The 21,521-nt window shown below is 41.2% G+C and overlaps 1 long non-coding RNA gene and 5 other non-coding genes across 6 annotated transcripts; 3 read left to right on the top strand and 3 right to left on the bottom strand.

The window, feature by feature from the left end:
* Positions 1-12,638: 12,638 nt before the first annotated feature.
* Positions 12,639-14,879, bottom strand: LOC145465911 (uncharacterized). Its single transcript, XR_014041733.1, has 2 exons — positions 13,742-14,879; positions 12,639-13,253 (listed from the first exon to the last, which is right to left on the bottom strand). It is a non-coding gene; the product is annotated as an uncharacterized LOC145465911 (long non-coding RNA).
* Trnae-cuc (transfer RNA glutamic acid (anticodon CUC)) lies at positions 12,958-13,029 on the bottom strand. Its single transcript has one exon. It is a non-coding gene; the product is annotated as a tRNA-Glu (tRNA).
* On the top strand, positions 14,421-14,492 carry Trnae-uuc (transfer RNA glutamic acid (anticodon UUC)). The gene has a single exon. It is a non-coding gene; the product is annotated as a tRNA-Glu (tRNA).
* A 1,161-nt stretch (positions 14,880-16,040) lies between the features above and the next one.
* On the top strand, positions 16,041-16,112 carry Trnae-cuc (transfer RNA glutamic acid (anticodon CUC)). Its single transcript has one exon. It is a non-coding gene; the product is annotated as a tRNA-Glu (tRNA).
* Positions 16,113-19,793: 3,681 nt separating this feature from the next.
* LOC145466859 (U5 spliceosomal RNA) lies at positions 19,794-19,915 on the bottom strand. The gene has a single exon (XR_014041990.1). It is a non-coding gene; the product is annotated as a U5 spliceosomal RNA (small nuclear RNA).
* A 1,089-nt stretch (positions 19,916-21,004) lies between these two features.
* On the top strand, positions 21,005-21,076 carry Trnae-cuc (transfer RNA glutamic acid (anticodon CUC)). Its single transcript has one exon. It is a non-coding gene; the product is annotated as a tRNA-Glu (tRNA).
* Positions 21,077-21,521: the final 445 nt, after the last annotated feature.

Below are 21,521 nucleotides of genomic sequence, written 5' to 3'. Positions count from 1 at the left end.
TTCTCTGTTTACTCCAGTTTTTTTTTCCGATGGAGAAAACATATCAAACAGTCGAGACAGTGTTTTATCTGCTATCCAAACACCTCGAATTTCGTCAAAAATTCAACTCTCTTCTCGGTGTTTGGATATCCCGATGAAACACTGTCTGTCGTGTTTGATATATTACTTCAACCATCTTATGCCAGGTGAGGTGATGCTTCTTGACGTTATGGGTTACCATAACAACAGTAAAACCTCTGAGAAATTTCCCAGCCTCTTCCCCAGTAACCTGCGAACGCAGACGTATTTTCGGCTTCCACTTTAAATACGTTTACGTTCGCAGACTACGTCCTCAGGGTGTTTTTCAATTTTCAATTTTAAACATCGTCGCGATCGAGGACGAGGCTAGGTTGAAAACACCCATGGCTTCAAGTGTTTGTTAAACTTGCAAAACAGCGAGGACCCAGCATTTGTTTTCCGCCAGAGATTTAGTAGCTTTTAGTTAAAGTCCTCCCTGACCAGTGTATACCGCAGAGATAAAGACTTGTTCATTTTAGATGTTTGTGGGAGCTTCTGAGGTGAGGAGAAATGCAGATTCGGCGTTTAAATGAGTGCTAGTCCTTTTGAAGTCAGTTTGTGTTCCCAATCAAACTTGATACATTATTGCTTATAACCCCTGATATCCAGATCCAGTCTGAGAGCTCAATCCACCGTAGGAAAAAAGATGGCGGCTGTACATTTTACCACAATGCCCTGCGAGCCTACCACAGCCTATAAGGCACAAAGAAAGCCAATTCCTTTTACAGTAGTCGTCCCTGTTCCAAGGACATTAACTTGCCTAGGTTTGAAGATTTTATAACGTTTCCGTACGTTTTTATGAACGTTGTTAAGGTTTTCGTGTGCTAAGAACTATGGGTAAATGTACCAGTCACCATCTTTTTTCCTACGGAGGATTCCTGAGTAACCGTTTCATACCACAACCGCTGTACATACGCACCGAATTGTACGATGTATCCCCGCTCAACTGATCTTCCGCCAAAACACTCATGCCACCAAATTAATATAATTCCTCTAAAATTGTCTCTTTCCCTCGAAACCAGTCACTAAATCGCAAATGTAAGTACAGTAGAACCTGATATCAATAAAGGTTTTACTATCTAATTTGAACAGGCTCCTGCGTGAAAAATATTGGCGACCCAATCGGGTGCCTGTTCATAGGCTACTTTGTGAATCACTCACCCTACTTATAACGTTCATTTTCACCGCAGATTTTTTTACAAATACAATTATTTTAACTGAAGAAATATAAACGCTTGTACATGACGTTTCTGCATCATTGTCGCCATTACCAAATACAGATTAGGTTTCAAGTTGGTTTGGTGTAAAAGAGTCACTGAAAAACTGATGTCAGAGACAATTTGAAAATTTAATTTAAACACACAAGCAGACTCCATTCATGAAAAACTGTTTCATCAGCTGATATTTTCTTGACTCTTTCACATCTAGACTAATATATATGTGATCTCTGTGAATTAAAAATCTGCTTTTGATGATGACGAAATATTTGACCGTATTTATATTTAGCTATCAATATGTAATCGTTATATTGAAATAATTACTTCCCCTCCCAAGCATACACGGATATTTGCACGAAGACATTATCTGTTCCGAGAAGTGAACAGCTCTCTGAGAGCCTCGTGGAATAGATATTCTCCAAGGACACACACAACTAGACTTCTCGATTGATCGGGAGATATCAGAGAGCTTAAACAATGACGACGGCGACACCAAGGACACCGTAAGGAGGACGTATAGTAAAATATGAATTTATATTTTACCTCGAATTGGCAAGATCTATTCAGTACGCTAATTGGTCTAAAACCCTGCTCAAACTAAAGACGTACATCGCGCAGAATGCCGCGACATATCCGGGACTTAAATGTAGAGTGCGCGCGAAATTTAATTATTAATTAGGCTGCCGATGGCTAAACAACAAAGAAAATGACCAGAAAATGGCCGACTACGCATACTTGTTTAGAGTTTACGTGCTTCATACTTGTGTTTCGTAGTGGTTATCATATGGCTTTTGTAGATGAGACATTGATGGAATAAAGGAGACATTTTTTGAAATGTTACGAAAAGTGGGTTTAGTCGTTTTCTTTTCCTGAATTTGGTCCATTTGAGGGAAAATATTATATGAGGAAATATTTGGAGGAAGAATTTTACTCCTTCAAAGTGCCCTTCTTAACGGTTATCATATGGCTTTGAATGTATGTTGTTAAAGGAAGCTTTATGCCAAGTTTTAACGGAAAATAATGTTTCGAAGTGGTCGTTCTGCCAACTTTCGAACACTCATAACGATCCTTCAGCCTTCGTTCGCCTCGGAGACAAGAAGAACAATAGAGCGAAACTCTTTTGAATTTCCCGGCAGAATATTAATAGTGCCAAGCTCCGCCTCCACAAACAATAGGACACACGCCGACGCTATAAGGCATTGAAATTGAGAGGTGATAAAATGTATCACTTAACCATCGTATTTAAAGTAACGCTTTGCGCGAGTTGCAATAAACGAATTTTCAGCATGTCATCTGTGCAAGTAATGCAGCGCGTTGATCGGGAGCTCTTTTTAGAGCTCATTGAATTCCCGGTCAATCCCGCTTTCTTGCACATGTCCACTCCACTGAAAGGCTACGACCCAATGTTTTATCTTCAAATAAACAGCGAGGCTCTCTGGCAGTGGCGCGTTGTCAAGAGACAAAAACAAATGTTTGAAGTGCTTCAAGACAACTTGCTCCAACTTGGCTACAGACTATCGTCGTCTTGCAAAGATCGTGTGGGGGTCCTCATCTACGCCAGAGTGAACTACCTTACAAAGAAGGTCCAAAATCTTACGAGCAACTTAAGTCGTCGCGCATTGAGATCGAACTTCTGGTGTAGCATTGCCCTCCATCCAGATGAAATCAACCAAGTACCTGCGGACATCATCGCTAGCCTGAAAGAAACAGAAGAGGAACTGGTTCGTGAAAACCAAACACTGATGAAAGAACTTGAAGGTAAGGTTTAACCATTCTTAAACTGAAGAACACTGCACTGCGGTTCCCATTGCGGGCAGTGCAAATTTCTTGTAAGATTTACACGCCTTTCTTTTCCAGTAAAAACCAGTAAAATTTTGCCGAGGCTCATTCATAAGTTTTTTTGGCGATTTCAGCCTCAAATTGTTCTTAAATTGGTCTTATTCTTATGAGCGGTTTGAAATGATGAGAAATCAAAATAAAAAGGCAACGTATTGGAAAACGATGTTGATGGTAGATATAATAATAAATGAGAGACGGTGCTTCTGTTTGTGTTTTCACCGCACTGCGAACGTAAATTACAAGATTCAGTTACGTTTCAACTAGAAACATTTTCACTTTTTTTTCAGCCTCAGCCTGAGCTCGTTCTTAAATTGTTCTTAATTTTCGGCCAATCTGAGCCTCGTTCTTAGGTTTTATTCTTTTTTCTGCTGCTCCACGATATCTTCGGGCAGTGTCTAAAAATCGATAGAAATCGATGTCCGATGCCCAAACATCTGTGATTATTGATTTTGATTGATTAATTGAGTGAACCTTGAATTTGAGTTTGCTTCCCTAAATATTGCTATAACAGTGAAATGTTAGTCACAACTTTTCTATTTGGACAGAGTTCTTGAATTCAGAACGCATATTTTCTGGTCGCTCTGAAGTCGAACTTGATCAACTTTGGTTCGGCACATGAGTGGAGCGGCGTTGGGACTGGGCCTAATCCCATTCTCAATTACTTTTCTTTTCAAACTTCTACAAACTTATTTATGCCGAGAGCGACGCCTATTTATAAACCCAGCGCACAAAAGACTATAATGAAATGGTTATAATCGCGGTCGTGCATGCGGCCAGAAACCACTGAATCACTGAAACACTTGTTTGGATTAATTTGGCCACTCACGTGGCGTTTATTTCAAACCATTCAAATGCTAAGGTGTCAAATTAATCAATTAAACATCGCTATATTTGATTCAGTGAATAAAGTTGGGGCGAAAAACAGCCAGCCCAGTAAGAGGTAGCAAGAGCAGAGGAGGAGCTCAGGGGATGGTGGAGGGCCGACGAAAGAAAGTAAAGTACGTTTCTAAGGCTAAACAGCTATCACGATGGGCGCTGGCAGAAAAAGGGGAGAGGGTTAGCAGAGCACACGAATTTAAAGCTTGCTCTGCGTGTGGTGTCTAGCCCATTAACGGCTATCTACCTCTGCAGCTTGTACCGTAAGATAAGATAACGCCCCGCCTCAGCATAAAACCCATTATCGCGCTAAGTCAATAATGGGCCATTTATGCCGAGAGCGACGCCTATTTATAAACCCAGCGCACAAAAGACTATAATGAAATGGTTATGGTTATAATCGCGGTCGTGCATGCGGCCAGAAACCACTGAATCACTGAAACACTTGTTTGGATTAATTTGGCCACTCACGTGGCGTTTATTTCAAACCATTCAAATGCTAAGGTGTCAAATTAATCAATTAAACATCGCTATATTTGATTCAGTGAATAAAGTTGGGGCGAAAAACAGCCACAAGCCACATCCTGTGGCGAGCCCCAACCCAAGCCGCAGGCACGCACGCACGCACGCACTATGAAATAGTGCAGAAATGACCAAATATAAAGATAATGGAAACTATGTAATATGAAGGCATCAGGAACACCAGGCCCTTCTCTGACATGTCCTAGAAGCCCCAACGAGTAACGGCTAGTTCTCGGGCTCGATAAGAGCGCGCGTTCCAGCGCTCTAGATTAACAACTACTCTAATATAAAATTGTTTCCCCAGCCCTTGTCTGACAGGCAAACTAACTCTGGAGATAAGCTAAATTGTGGATCACGTTATGATTAATCGTAAGAATAGTAAGAACACTTATAAGAGTAGACAAAGCCAGCACTTACCCGGTCTTTGTCGTAATAAAATAAAATAACTAACTGGAAAAATAAAATAGGATGTACTAGGCTAAAATTGCCGCCCCAGCCCATGCCTGGAAGGCGAGCATTGATCTTAGCTACAGCTAACAGCTGAAGTAGTTTACTGAAGACTAGAAATAATAATTATGATGCCGCAGCCCCTGACTGAAAGGCGAGCTTAAGTCTTAAACACCTCTCCAGGTTGACGAATATACAGTTTAAACGCGTCGGATTTCCAACGGCCAAGGTGGCGAATCTGGGCATCCGATAAACCTTGGTCAGCCGCCAACGATGCGGCGCCGATCCGAAAAGAGTGAGATTTGTATTTGGATGAATCAAGTCCACAAAAGTTTAGTGCTTGCCGCAGTTGTTGCGTAAAATGGCTAGTTTGAACTGGGGATCCATCGGAAAAGCAGAACAAGGCACCTGGAGTGGTACCCCGCATAGAACAGTAACGTTGTAAATAATTCACTGGGCAAAACTCTGTTCCCGTTGCGCAGTCCAAAACAACCGAAAAGGGGCGCCTACCCGAGTTATGTTTGAAGTCGGTGATGACAATTGTCGCGGCGGTCACGCAATTGTCTTTAAATTGGAAATGAAGATCTTGTATTCGTACTAAAGATTTCAAAATCGCACCCTTGGCCGTGAGTTCGCCTACTCGAAAAAAGCCATAGAAGGCCACCAAAAACATGGTCTGGTACAACAGCCTTTGATATGCTGATGAGTTGGTATGATCTAATGCGAGCACTAATCGTTGCAACACGCTACGCGTTATTGGAAGTCGAACGGCTGGTGAAGAGTATAGCTTACTGTGAGCCGCTAAAATCTTCTGCACTAAAAACTGTTTAGTGGGATCAGGAAAATTAGCTAGCTTGTGAACTTAACTTAAGGCGGAGACATACGTCGAGATTAACGAGGAGGCAAACTTCCTCGCCGAGAGATATGATATAAACAATGCTAAATTGTTTACCGAGACCGGAAGGAGCGAGGCACACGACTCGCAAAATTCAGATGAAAAATCGACATATGTCGACCAACCTCTTTGGTAAGTCTTACGCGAACCCTCAGTAATGGCTGAGTGCAGAAGGTCGTTCAAGTGATGCGCCAGTTGTTGGGTAGTAAGCCCGGCGGAACCGGTGTCGGTTGTTCGTCTGCGTAAGGCGCTAGTGATCTGAATTTCTCTACCTGTAAGCGAGATAAAGCATCGCTCTCGCGGTTAACGCGACCAGCGATGTGCTTAGCATGAAACAAAATATTGTATTGAAGTGTGCAGAGAACAAAGTGCCTAAGCAAAGCCATAACTGAACGATCTTTAGAAGTTTGCTTATTGATTATAGCAACAACTGCCTGATTATCCGAAAAGAAAACAATACATTTGTCACGCGTAAGCGGTCCCCAAATCTCAAGCGCCAGGACAACCGGAAAGAACTCTAAGACAGTAATATGGAGTTGTTTCCAAGCGGCGGGCCACTCTCCAAAACACCAATGTGTGCCAAATACTGCGGCGTAGCCCAAGGAACCCGCCGCGTCCGTAGATAAATTGAGGTTTTGGGAAGTGGCCCATCGCGATCCGAGGAAAAAGGATTTGTCATTGTACACGCTCAAAAATTCCCCCCAGACGTTGAGATCGTGTTTACATTCCTGGGTTAATCTGACGTGATGTGTGGGTTTCCGGATACCTTTAGTCAAGTCTATCAAACGGCGCAGAAAAGCACGCCCGGGAACCACAACACAGCAGGCAAAATTGAGGAGCCCTATTAAAGATTGTAGCTCTTTCAGCGGGACGCTTTTACGAGAGCAAAAATCCGCCAACTGGGTACGGCATTTGGCAAGCTTGTCCTCTGGAAGACGAGCCTCCATCAATGCCGTATCTAAAGTGATCCCTGCGAATTGCAGAGCATTGGTGGGGCCCATAATTTTCTCATCGGCTATCGGAACGCCTATACGACGGCAAACGCAAAGAAAATTATCGAGATCTACCTGACATTTGGCCTCCGAATGCCCAATAAATAAGAAGTCGTCTAAAATATGGATGACATACGACGCGTGCAATCTATATTTAGCGATCCATTCTAACGCAGTGCTGAGTGATTCAAATATATTGCACGATGATTTAATGTCTGTCTTAGCCAGAAAACAGCCCTGTCCGATTGCTTTAATGAGCCTAACAGCATCATCGATAGTGGCATATCTTACGGTGGCTAACTCTTTAGGAATACCATCATTAACAGATAACCCCTCAGGGTAAGACAAAGATGAATTAACCTAAATTCTCCCGGTAACTTTTTGGGAACGATGCCTAGGGGCGATACCCTAAAAGTTTCAAAGGGAGGCGTATCATACGGACCCACAATTCTGCCCGCTGCGAGCTCTTTTGACAAATTATTATTCACGCTAGTCGGATTGTCCATGGCGCTCTTCAGATTTGGGGATCGGATTGCAAGGGGAGAACCAAAATATCGTATTGAGAAACCGTGAATAAAGCCTTGGATAAGATAGTCCGAAATTACGTTGTTATAGCCCTTAAGATAAAATGCGAGACGGTCGGGCCTTACCGGCGTTGGCCCGCGGCTCAACAACCGATGCTCTTCTCTGACTGTCACTCCCAGAGGGCATGCTAGAGGCTGCGTTGCTTGTGTTATTGTTCGGTCTGTTAGCGCTGCATTGGCTTGCGGGATGGACTGCCCCACATCTGAAGCAGGAGTGTTTGAAATTGCAGCCTCTGCAGAACTGACCGGGATGAAATCTCCAACACACCCCTTTGGGAAAGGACTGAAAGGGACGCTGGTTGGGCCGCCTTGCACGAAAATCATAGTTCGAGTTTGGGCGTGAGGTGGTGAGGGAGCTATGCATGGCCTGGTGCCATAATTCCCAAGCCACGTTATCCCATGGGTATCGGTCAGGTTTAGACTGGCGAAAAAATCAGAACTGCTCGTCGTAATAACGCCAGTTACCTTGTTTTGCCGCAATATCCCTGACCACCTCAGAATACTTCATCAGAGAACTTGTCGCCTTAGGTACCCTAATTGTATAAACAGCTACAAACACATTAAATGCATTCACCCATTGGTCAATGGATAAGCTACGCCGTTTTGGCTTAACGTGCTCAAGGCAAAGACTAGGGTGATCATGGTCATTTGCGACAGATAATCGATATTGGGACTCGTCTGGTGACACGGAGAGGAGAGACCCGAAATCAACATATTCGTTTGCCCATATCTTTGCCTTGATACGATCCGAGACGCGAGACTCGAGGTCAAAAGTGACACTGGAAAACGTGCCGTCCGGTTTCTCAGACGCAAAGGTTAGCCTACCCGCAGCCACGGTGTTCGTCAGATCTGCAATCTCTTTTGAGGCGGCATCTTCAACCACGATGGGCTGTGACGTGGACTGATTACTAGGTCTCTGTTCGCCAACTGCGGGAGAGATGTTGAGAGTGCCGATGCCAGCCGACTGTAAGGCCCCAGAAATCGCGTTTGATATCAATTCACTCAGTGCGGTGGGGCTGAACTGTGGTGAGGACGTCGTGCTGTTAGGCAGGGACGCAGACTTACCCTCTGAACGGCGCTGTTTCGCCGATACCGCCTGTGTGGAACTTTTTGACGCCTGACGCTTAGAGGCTCGTTTAGGAGGCATGCTTATGAAAAATTGAAATTACATTACTCAAACGTAGATGAGATTAAGACGCTGTGAAGCTCAAACCTAGTGGGTGTACTCCCGTTGTCTTAGCAGGCTGGCACTTCAGCCTATGAGCCAAGGGCGATTAATATGTTGAAAACAAATGGCACAAACAAATCCGAGACATTTCGTAAAGGCTTACGTGAAAGCCAACGAATGTCAAGTACACATAGAAGCAGGCAACATAACAAAACCAACAATCCGAGACATTTCAAAAGGACAGTTGTCCTATAATGGCCTGAGTGTGTTGGGCACACTAATGCAGTTAAGCAATAGCCGCCAGGTGATAACACACTAATTACGCCATAATGTCAAGTGCAATACTGTAAAACAATCCGAGACATTTCAAGAGGACTATTGTCCTATAGTGGCCTGAGTGTGTTGGGCACACTAATGTGGTATAACAATAGCCGCCAGGTGATAACACACTAATTACGCCATAAATGTCAAGTGCAAGTAATTCCAAATTCCAATATAGCCTGCGAAATCTGTATATATGATGCATGTATTAAATATTTTGTAATACCGCCTTTAAAAGATCACGATGGCTACGTGGCCTTGGGCAACGGCAATTAATCGGCGGACACACCCACTAACTTCACAGCCTTCAAAACAGCCCCTCGAATACTACGCATAAATTTGTAGTAGCCTAAATTGTTTAGATGGACCCCATCAGGTAAATAAAGGTCTCGCTTGCAGTTCCAGAAACCTCTGTGCGCCAGTAATAACAAAAAGGCAACTGCTCAGGCACTACCTTAAGATATTAGTGAAGCTTGCCCACCTTACAATTGTAATCCTCTGAGTCGCGCGTACGTCACCGCAGTACCTGCCCTACTACAACAAATTCGACTGAATATACATCGTGCAAATCTCGAACTAATTTTTCTAGCTCGGAGCCAATAGTCTCAGGCGCGACCTTAACGAGATCATTGGAGCCAAACTCCAAAATAATGATCTTGGGAACAATTTGGCGCACGACTGTAAAGTCAAACTTACGAAATTTCTCAATTGTGCGGCCCCCAACGCCATGAAAATGAATATCCGCAATATCACTAAGATTGATAAACGCATGCAAGTGCCGCTTCTTCTGCACAAACGCCGCAAGTCGGTGAACGAAGGAGTGCCCTATTATTAACACGCGATGTTTAGCCATAGATGTATAAAAGGAGAGGGCACTAACAGCAACTTGAAACGAAGGTTAACAATAGCCAAAATGGAGAAGGACAGACTAATTAGAGTAAAGGTAAGGGCTATAAAGGTACACTTGCCTGACTCCGACGAAAGAAAGTGAAGTACGCTTCTAAGGCTAAACAGCTATCACGATCGGCGCTGGCAGAAAAAGGGGAGAGGGTTAGCAGAGCACACGAATTTAAAGCTTGCTCTGCGTGTGGTGTCTAGCCCATTAACGGCTATCTACCTCTGCAGCTTGTACCGTAAGATAAGATAACGCCCCGCCTCAGCATAAAACCCATTATCACGCTAAGTCAATAATGGGCCATATTTATTAAATTTATTAAATACACTGGGCTCGTTTTCTCGAAGACCCAGAAACGTTTCGAGAACATGTACAGTAAAGTGCAGAGATGTCCGATAAAAAGGACTTATGGTGTATGAGTCCACATTTATACACAAATTTCAGTAAACAAATTTTAAACGACCCACCTCCGTCGGGGTTGAAGTTGAGCGCCATCTTGCCTCCTTTTCCTTTCAACCGGGCGTGCGCATGTACTTCTGTGAAAAGACCGCTTGACGGAACTGACAAACAGACAGAAATAAACATCCAGTACGGGTTGAATTACTTTGCTAGAGGTTCCCAAGCGCGAAGAACACAAAGCGTTTCTCGTTAGAGAAGCTGATAACAGACCATAATGGCTAACCGGCAGCAAATGACAGAAATGGCCCATCAAAACCGCTCGGTATGAGGACCAGATTAATTGACTTCACAGTATTCTAAGCTCTCGAGTCCTTGTTTCACTATTGACAGCATTCCATGTTTGACAGCTTGTGATACGGGATTCCCAAGTAGTCGATTTGATGGAAGAGCTGGCCAGCTATTTAGAGGGGAAACTTTCGCAGTTTGACGCCGTAAGTTACTATTTTCCTTTTTAGTGGTTCTTTGTTTTTGGGAATCAAACTGATCAAAGGTAATACAGAACAAAGCTAAAGCACAACTCAACGCATCTTGTGGAACTCATAACGGGCTCTACTTGGACTAGAAAATAATGCCGGCAGAATACATTTTATACCTTGGTCAGAGTTCGAGAGACACCTCGATCGGAGTGACCGATGTGGTTAACCCAAAGAGAGTGAAGGCTCCTGATTGTGTTCTGTTCTTCCCATTATTTATTTATTGTCGACCGTAGCCTCAGCGTCTTCCAAATTCATCTCTTATTTTGGCTTACACAATGCAAAGGTCATTACATCCATTTTTATTTTTACATCCATAGTAGGAACAAATGTGACTTTTCATTTCCTGTACCCTTGCTCTTGATCACATTGATAGATTTTTAGATCATCAGAGACGAAGTATCCCGGTCCAGAGGACTCACCCGGGCCTTCTATTTAAAATTCCATTATTTTCTTTTTTAACCTCAGATTACGCCATAATGAAACTTAATTTAAAATTGAGACCTTCATGTGTCTTTTATCAGAATTTATTACAAAAAAAACATGATAATGTTTATAAAACGGATGAATATTAAAGTCAGTATTGTAGCCTTCGCTTGATCGTTCGTATCTGTAGCTTTGGTCAATGTGAGCCTTCAGATAATGTCCCGAATATGCTAAAGCCTTAGCTATTCGGCTGTTACATTGTTTCGGCTGTGCGAGAACAGCCAAAAAATCAGTCTGAACTCCCAAGCTAGCAACCATTCTCATTATCTTTACACTCAGCATCAATTGTTTTGTTATCACGGAAAGACTAACTAGTAAATTAAATGGACTGAGATTTTCAATCGAATCCCGTGTCAAACATGCTCTTTATGTATCTTGAGTGCTTGGTAGGCGCCGTCAGCCAATTGTTAGCGATCCATTTCTCTCCTCTAATGACGTCACACCCGCCGTGCAATGTTCGACGGTCCACGGACCCAAGCAGACCGCTCTCGGGGTCAATAAAGTTGTTATACCACATGACGGGCGGTGCCTTTCTTTGGTGGCAGAATAAGATCGGCCAAACGGCAATTCATATTCAGATTGATCTCATCCGTTCTTTCAATTTCCTAAAAATATTATAAAGTAATCAAAAGACTTCGTTATGTTCTCTAAGTGAACATCAAACTGGCCAGGTTAGAACACCTCCGAGGGGATCAGAATTTCATGGACCAACACGATGTCTTAAGATTATCATTCAAGTTCATTTTTATCACATTTGATAATCGGGTCAAAATTTTAACTACTTGTTTTACTATAACTTGGCCAACTCTCAACTGACTTGACACTACATGTAGTTGCGCTCTATTCCCAATCAAATAAATGATTAGTTTCCATTCAAAGAAATTTCAAGGTTTTTTTTCCTCCATTAAATAGAGCAGGACATAAAACTGACATGTAGTGACCGTGTGTATTGTTGATGTTTAGTTTTCATAGTTTGCTGCAGCTGCGGTTTTGACCACTTGTCTTGTATTGGACCAGTGTGTCTCTAGACCAAGCCGCCAACCAACAAATCTCAGTAAATATCTTGACAACTAAACAACTACTGTGAACTTCTGTGCGTAATTACTACTCACTAACGCTTTGAACCAACAGACTCATCCGTTCTTTCAATTTCCTAAAAATACAATAAAGGAATAACAAGATTTTGTTATGTTCTCTGAGTGAACATCAAACTGGCCAGGTTAGAACACCTCCGAGGGGATCAGAATTGGACTCACAAATTCAGTGGACCAACACGATGTCTTAAGATTATCATTTAAGTCGATTCTTATTACATTTGTTAATGGGGCCAAATTTTAACTACTTATTTCACTATTACGTTTGAATACTATTACTTGGCCAACTGTGACCTGAATTGACACTAGCTAATTAAGCTCTCTTCTCAGGTGAATAAATGTTAAATTCCCATTAAAAAAAAGCTTGTTGTTTTCTTCAGTTAGGGAGTGCAGGATATAAAATGGATATGTAATGAGCGTGTATATTGTTTTTGTTTATTAGTTTTCAGAGTTTGCTGCGGTTTTGACTTTTTGTCTTGTTATTTACTCGTTGGATATACGCGTCTCTAGGCCAAGCCGTCAACCAAAATCTTTCAGGAAGCACCTTGACAACTAACAACTGCTGTAAGCTACTTTGTGTAAATAATACCCACAAGCGCTTTGAATCCAAACAAAAGGCAGAAAAAAGGAAATTCCCACGCCGGGAATCGAACCCGGGCCGCGGCGGTGAGAGCGCCGAATCCTAACCACTAGACCACGTGGGATGTGCACTGTTGTGGTAACAGTTTTGGTTACTGGTCAGTCATCTCGTCTTGCATTGATCAGTAACTAACTGGCGTGCAAACTTGCAAGCTCAGTTCACTTTGCTACAATTCACTGGGGTTATTAATTACTTACTTCTGCAGTGATTGTAGTGTTATCTGCCACCAAAAAGGCTGTCTGCCCTCCTTCTTCTACATCGTTAAGGAAATACAGGATCGTAATAAATCTGAAAAAAAGAAAATAAAAGAAAACGGATGAAAACATTAAAACTAACATTATCAAATGCATCAAAATAAATGTATGGCGAAAATTAAATCATAAACATGAACAGATAAAAGGTGATGGGTCATACTACCCTTTTATGGGCGTTGGCGAACGTAGTTTACGGACCAATAAAATTGAAATGAACTGTTAACAACCTTAGTCATTTATTTCACAAGAACTCCAAGGCTCTTTTCTCTTCAAGATGTAGTTTTTACTTTAGAACTGTTTATATTTTTTTCAATATTTTAGTAAAAGCTGACGAATTTTGCTAATATGTCTGAAAGTAATTAAATTAACACGAAATGCTACTGAACAGAGCCCGGTTTGAAAATGGTTCAGTTGTCATAAAGAAATGATTACTAAAGCATGACCCTTGTCTTTGGTGTTAACTACGGTATTTCATGCCCTCTGTAATATGGGCACTGCACATGGCTTTAATAAATAACCAACCTGCAGACTCTGCAGTCGGATGCTCTGAGATAATTCTGATGACAGCAAGGAACATTAGGGTCTTTGATGGTAGAGTCCATGTGAGCATGGAAATGGCCGAACTTTTCGTACCTAACAACCTAGAAAACATCGTCCGTTGTTATACCTCCCAACTCAAATACGTTTTCCGATTGGAGGAGAACGTGTCACGTGTCGTGGGTCAAAACTCACTGACACCCTAAGGGGAACAAAACTCACTAACTCCATAGGGAAACAATGACTTGAGTTTTCGAATCACACATGATCAGGTCGTGCACCTTGAAACTGCTGCAAATTTGTTATGCCTCCCGGCAGTTCTACCTATATTTGAGTTGGAAGGTATAACAAAACACGTAATGACTAGCCCCACGGCAAACAGTGAGTTTTGTTTCCCCTCGACCTAATTGAAGTCGAGGGGAAACAAAACTCACTGTCTCGCTTGGGGCTAGTAATTAAGTGCTTATTATACGTGTCAATAACCTTTTTAAGTTCAATATTTTTATAATGTTTGCGCCTTATCGATGCATTAAAACTGTTCTATGCCTGAAAAATGTGTCATTTTTTTTTTTTCAATAACTAGACCTGTCAATCATACATTTGAAATTTTCGTAATTGATCGATGTTGATTTGCTCTGAGGCGGAAACCTGGTTAAGACAGGATTCCCACGTGGTCTAGTGGTTAGGATTCGGCGCTTTCACCGCCGCTGCCCGGGTTCGATTCCCGGCGTGGGAAAGTCCTTTTTTTTTCTTTCTTTATAGAGTCCTCCAGCTGGTGTTAATACTTGATGGACACACTGCATTTCTGCTTTTAAATCAATTTTAAGGGTTTAAATACCTAAACTTACGTACAACTAAAGATACTTCGATTGTTGCGATCGGTGGACACTGATTATTTGACTTAAATATATCCGATCTGTAGGTTTTTGTTCACTGAATTTTCGGTGGCATCTGTCCACCTTCATCAGGGTGAAAAATGGATGTAAGCTACGTTATAAAGAACATCCACTTTACACTCTGATGAAGTTGGACAGATGCCACCGAAAATTCAGTGAAAATAAAGCCCCTACAGATCGCAAACATTCAAATCAAATTTTTCAAGTAAAGAGAGACATATTTCTGTAACAACCCTTAAAAAAAACCAAGGAACAAATCAAACCAAACATCAGTTAATTTGATTAAAATGAAAAACTGTTTCCCGAATCTGTTGTTTTTTTTTATTCTTTCGAACCTTTCTTTAATGTTTTGCCGTGAATACTTCCTATCCCGTGGATCGCACAATCTGTTCTGAACAACGCGGATCTAAAATTATTGCTGCGGAGCGAGCGTAGCGAGCGAGCAGCAACATAATCAGGATTTAAGAAGAATATATAGAAGGGGGTACGAATTCTCGAATTCATCACTTTTTACCAGAATGCATTGCAGTTAACCAGACTGCACTGCGCCACTTTTACTGGAGTGCATTGCGCCACGAACAACACGAGGATGTCATACTCGTCGAGCCGTCGTCCTTTTTCGCTTGGATTCCACTGAGAAAGTTTGCTCTGATTTACCTGTAAAGCGATGTGAAGGAGATCGTGCTTGACTTTCACAACTCTTGCTATGCAGTATGTGAAAGTTTGTAAATCTGGACGATTAATTGTGACATCTTAATCTTAGTATGTCATTTCTTAGCAGTCTCGCCTCCTTCGCCGAATTCTTAAGTGAAGAGAAACCGTCGTTACTAAAGCCTGTAGAATAATTAAAACAAACGAAAACCGTGGAAAACGCTTATTTCATAAATGCTGCAATCTATTCCTATTCATCGAAACATGAATTTAAGCTAAAGCTTGAGCATTTTCACACATCGCGGTGGACACGTTCTCGACACAGTCTGTGTGTTCTTCTGTCGAGTTCTAGAGATATTAAATACGTGCCAGTACAGAATTTATAAGTTAGATTTCTGCTCCTACAATTTCCATATCTTTCGATTTTCGCGATCTGGTAAAGGAGAGGCTGATGTGTATCGTTTTATGTCCAAACATACTTCAGATCACAATGTGCTTTTTTGTCTCGATCCTTTGTCAAACCTCGCCATCGATGCGTCATCATGCATGAAGTTGATGCATGCAACGACAGATTTTAAGTGACACCACGATTTGACACTACTTTGAGAAATAACAGTTAATGTAAGTCTTGGAACGCGCAGGTAAATGAATCAAGGCGTTAAATATGTCACTATCAACAGAATGTGCCGCAGCATTACTATCTTTTAGATACCCTAGCTCTTAGTTTTAACGAGCAATCCCACGTGGTCTAGTGGTTAGGATTCGGCGTTCTCACCGCCGCGGCTCGGGTTCGATTCCCGGCGTGGGAAGCAATAAATTAAGTTTTACATTGAAATCTAACTTCGACTTCATTTCCTTTACTCTGAAAATTATGGCTTCGATAAGGTGTTCTTTCGCGGATCGAGTTTTGCATTAAAACAATCCGTTCCTTTTGCACCAAGTGAACCCATGGTATTTACGTGTACGTGGATAGAAAGTGCACGCGGATTACTGACTAAATTAAGTCAGTTTCACCTGCATTGGTTTTCCACCCTGAACTATTTTTCTCGGAAGCTTGGTTAACTTTATGATCCTGTAAAACAAAACAGTTTGGTTTTGAGTCGCAATATAACATGCGGCATTTTCTGATCTGCAACTTGTCTCGCAGTCAGTTGCAAGCTGGTAAAATGTTGTTACGCGATTAACACCCTTGTTACAAATTATGGCAACCGCGCATACCTGCGGAACATCGTTCTATATTAGTTACTTTACAGTTTGGGAGTACTAACCCTTTTGTGGAGACGTCTCGAAACAGGGTCAGCGGTTTTGTCTTATGGTAGCCAGGCCTGTTGACTAAAGCCGAATCTATGTCGTGGACTATTGTTTTTCAAGAAATCCATGTACCGGAGAATCTTCTTAATATTGAGCTTGTTGGATAACTGCATTGTTAATCTTCCTGAAATGAAAATTAAAGTTTTGTTTTTCTGATAACTATTCAACGACAGGCAGCCAGGTAGTCAGTTGACATCAACGTTAAATGAAAATAAATCCCAGGTCAGGGAAATAGCACAAAAGCACACATAAAAAGAAAGGAAAAGAGAGACTAGAGAAAGTTTGCCTTAGCTAATCAGATCGATATATCCCCTATTTTCTGTAGCCCAACTGGGACGTAACATTATAAAATCAATACAATCGAACCATGTGTACTTACCATTTGTAAGTTCCGTTAAACTGTAGGCGTTCAAACCTAAAAGGTATATCAAAAACGAAAAAATCTCTTTATTTATTAGTTATTTATTTATTACGATTTACTCCATACAATACGAATACATTATGAATAATTAAGATAGCTAACTAAGAGAGAGAGAGAGAGAGAGAGAGAGAGAGAGAGAGAGAGAGAGAGAGAGAGAGAGAGAGAGAGAAAAACAAAACAAAACAAAAAGCGGTGGAGAAGGAGACAACCAAAAGCGCAATGGCACCATACTAGGGATGTCCTCACTTATTAAAATTTAAAAATATATATACAAATATAGAAACTCATTATTCTAATATTAGAATATTAGAAATATTACAGCGCTTTATATTTACTGGCTACATTTTTCAAAACAAAATTAAAAAGAAGAAAGAAATGGTCAATTAATGTGTACAAATCCAGAAATGTTACGAAGTTGATTACAAAGTGGAAAGACAGCGGTCCTCTTGGAGATTTAGACCGATATTCTATTCACGGTGGATGTGACGTCATTAAAGGAGAGACGTGGATCGCCAACAAATGGTTCACAGCACCAACAAAGCATTCAAGTCACATCAAAAGTTCTTATGATGTCGGATTTGATTAATAATTAGCTAGTGTTATTAATTCCTTTCTTTCCTCTTTGTTTGTCGCTTTGCGTAATAATTGAACACATGAGCAACACAACGTATAGTCTCTCTGTGAGTTCTGTGGTTACAGATATACGCTCTCATTACTTGAGGGTCATGTCTGATAACCAACTCGGTATGGCTAAGGGTATTGACCTATTCTCTATTTTCCAATTGTCCATAATTCACTCTTTTTGCTCCCCAAATTTTGGATAAACTATTAATGTGAAATACTCTTGGGCGGAATATGCAGACCTCCCAAGAGAATTTCACAACAATAGTTTGTGCAAAATTTGGGGGCAAACAGAGTGAATTATGAGAAATTGGAAATAGAGAATAAACATTTATCTTCTACGACAATCCGGGTTTGAAACCCGACCTTAGAATTTTGTATTTTTCCTTCTGTAAGTCTTCTCTAGCTTTTTTAAGCTGAAGTAATGAAAAAAATGCCAAACAAACAAACAAACAAACAAACAAACAAACAAACAAACAAAACAAAACAAAACAAACATATAGGCAAGTATAGAAAACGCTTGTACTTTAAGAAAACGTCACGATTTTTTTTTGTAAAAGAAACAAACTCTGGGCAAAATCAACAGTCATGCAATTCATAAGAATAATTAGCAAATTTGATGTTACAAAATACTGGAATCTCCTTGCAGTGTTATTTCTATAACTGATGTTAGTGAACATCCCACGTGCTCTAGTGGTTAGGATTCGGCGCTCTCACTGCCGCAGCCCGGGTTCGATTCCCGCCGTGGGAATGTAATCATTTTTTTTCTTTTCCTTTTCGATTTGACTCAGGAAATAAATTTTTAAAACTAAATAAACAAACTTTATCCATCTTTGGTCAGTGTTTATAGCCAAAGGTTAGGGGGTTTCTCGTAGTTAATAATTGTGTTCTTATAGCCAGACCTTGCATACGGCTGGCTCGCCTGACATTTGAATTGACCAATCAGAATTCAAAAGATGGGAAAAACTTCACTGTCCTGACGTCAATGTAAGTTAACAGGAATGGCATCGAAATCAGGCAACTTTTCTCACTGCAGACGGCCTTAAATATTCAGAAAAAGAGATTTGCAATTCCAAATACCATATCAGATTGTATAAAGTGAAAAATATCAAACATTTTGTGTCTATAAGCTTCTAATTTGGCGCCAAAAATGGGTCTTCAGCGTTGTGTATGGCAACTCGCTGGCCGAGTTCGTCGAGTGTCGCCAGGTAGGATAATAGTTGTGTTATCTTGAACAAAATATGCTGTTCCTCGTCAAATTAAACCCGGAATTCTCAAGTTAACTACCGGAAGAGGCCAAAACAACTTTAGCATCGTCTTTATTTTTGTTAGATGTGAAGAAAAAGACTATTATCGTGTCGTTTCGGTAGGACAGCTCAGTTTTGACTGCCGCTCGTACTGCGGGCGCAGCCGCCGTATGCAAGGGACTTTTTTTCTTTCTTTCTTTTTTTTATTTAAACATAAAATGCGATATAGTTATTAATATGAACTAATGTTGAATAAATAAATGGGAAAATATCATCTCTTTGCAAATCCTGAGAATTTGCAAAAACCTACGGAATATATTGTGCTTCAAGTTTCATTTTAGTGATCTGAATGTTTAATGATGTCTTTGAGAGCCAAATTTAAGCATGTGAATAAGGGCGTAGGGGTAGGGAGAGGGGTAGGAAAGCAGCAGCGTGTTAGGGGACGGGAGTGGCCAGGTAGATATGAGTTACCAGAAATGGTTAGAAGAAAGTTGCATTGCGGAAACCCAAATACACACGTAGTGAGGAGTACGCAAAGATATTTGGCGTATAAAATAGGAATGGCACGAATATTGAGCAGCAGTTTTGATGCCTCATTTCATACGAGTTCAAAACGTTTGTGTAAGATACAATGATTAATTAAAATACGTTGAATCGAGTCCATTTTGCGGAAAAAAATGAAGCCGAATTAGAAAAAAAAAACTCAGCCGAAAACTCTTTCCGCGAGTTAAAAGACTTAACGTGTCCGCGTATCATAAAGATGGCTTCTACGCGAGAAACTCAACATTCCTGTGTTAGACTACCTAAAATGTGCTCATTCTGATACTACGAGGTCGGCCATTACTGTCTGAAGCGGTGTAAACGTCGTATACTTCATCTGTTAAATTATGAGCCCCGCCAACAGGCAGAGCTTCCAAAAATTGGTCAATAGACTCATTCGAGTTGTTCTCCTCCACGGAAATCTTTAGTAAAAGGCGAAAGATTTGTACGTGTTGAAGGAAAACCAGAGTTACTATTGATTTTGGATACTAGGTGTTTTGTCGTGCAAGATGCTACACAGCGCGTGGGACATAAATTTACTGAAGTCTACAAATACGCATGCGCGTATTCAGCATCAGTCGCAAGAAGAGTAACAGCTAGTAAAGCAACAACTTTTCACTACTGACATTGACATTATCTTAGTGAAGTCTTAAGCTCTTGAATGAACAGACTCTCCTTAATTCTGCAATCATCGAAAGTCAGTTTTGTCGGACGCTAGAATGTCAAAGTGATCCCATTTTATATTGTGACAAGTGGTTCTCACATGATCAGCAATGGTTGATGAATGGTCAATTTTAGCAGGGGTCTTGGAATTCTCCGTTTTTTTGTCAAGGAGTCTTCGTTTAATTTTGCCTGCTTTATAGATGATCGACTTTGGATTTCTGAGAGCGGTTGAAGTGAATTTTGTATGGAAAGTGGGATTTGATGCGGCATGTGTTCTGGAATATGATCTTGAGGAGATTTGAGGTACGTTCCTTTGGGATGTTCTGGATCAGAATCAGTGATCCAAGATCACTCAGATCATGGTGCGTCAAAGGAACCGATGAATCCGTGACCAGAGTGGATTCGTCGGTTCCATGGATGCACCATAATCCCCGTGATCTTGGATCACTGATCGGGATCCGGATCACCCCAAAGAAACGCACCCTTGATTTGGTTACTGTGAGGACATAAATAGGGTAACAGGTTTAAGACATCTTTTTGGGGAACTGTAACTTGAACAGGGTTATTTGGCTTACTTTTATTCTTGTTCAATGGTCCTCAACAAATCGTTAATGTTCAACGTGTTACCACCTTGCATCGAGAGTAACCATTTTGCACCGGGAGCTTTCTCAGATCATTAATAGCAGCTTACAACAGAGATGGTGAGGAGCAAATTCGTAATTAAGGAGCAAGTAACTTCCCAGATCTTTGCTTTGAGAAAACATCAAGATTTTTTTCTTTTTTTTTTGCTGACAGATCAGCAATCACGCAGCTCAACAAATTGGGAAAATTGATGTTACAAAATACTGGAATTGCATTACAATCTAACATTCAAAGTTGATCATCTCACAAGAGAACATCCCACGTGGTCTAGTGGTTAAGATTCGGCGCTCTCACCGCCGCGGCCCGGGTTCGATTCCCGGCGTGGGAATGTAATCGTTATTTTCAACTATTTTCCTTTCGTTTTCGTTTCTTGTTTTCGATCAGTAAATAAAGGACCTTTACTTACCTTCGGTCGTCGATGTTTATAGCCAAAGGCTATTGGTGTCCTCTTACTAAACTTGTGCACTTCATAGCCTGAATTTTAACAGAAAACGGGAAAATTAATAATGATATTCGCTAACATTAGCTGATTGTTGACTAACTAAATGGGAAAAGATCATCTCTTTTTTTGCAAATCCTGAAAATTTGAGAACATTTGGGCAAAACGTACGGAAAATAACATGCTTGAAGCATTTAATTTGGTGATCTGAAAGTTTTATTGATGTCTTTTGAGAGCCAAAGTTAGCCATATGAACAACGGTTGGGGGTAGTGGGAGGGGTAGGGAGAGGGGTAGGGAGGCAGCAGCGGGGTAGGTGACTCAGAGGGTTGTGGG

Source organism: Orbicella franksi, chromosome 13, assembly GCF_964199315.1.
Source record: "Orbicella franksi chromosome 13, jaOrbFran1.1, whole genome shotgun sequence".
NCBI lineage: Eukaryota > Metazoa > Cnidaria > Anthozoa > Scleractinia > Merulinidae > Orbicella > Orbicella franksi.
This window is presented reverse-complemented; position numbering and strand designations above follow the sequence as displayed.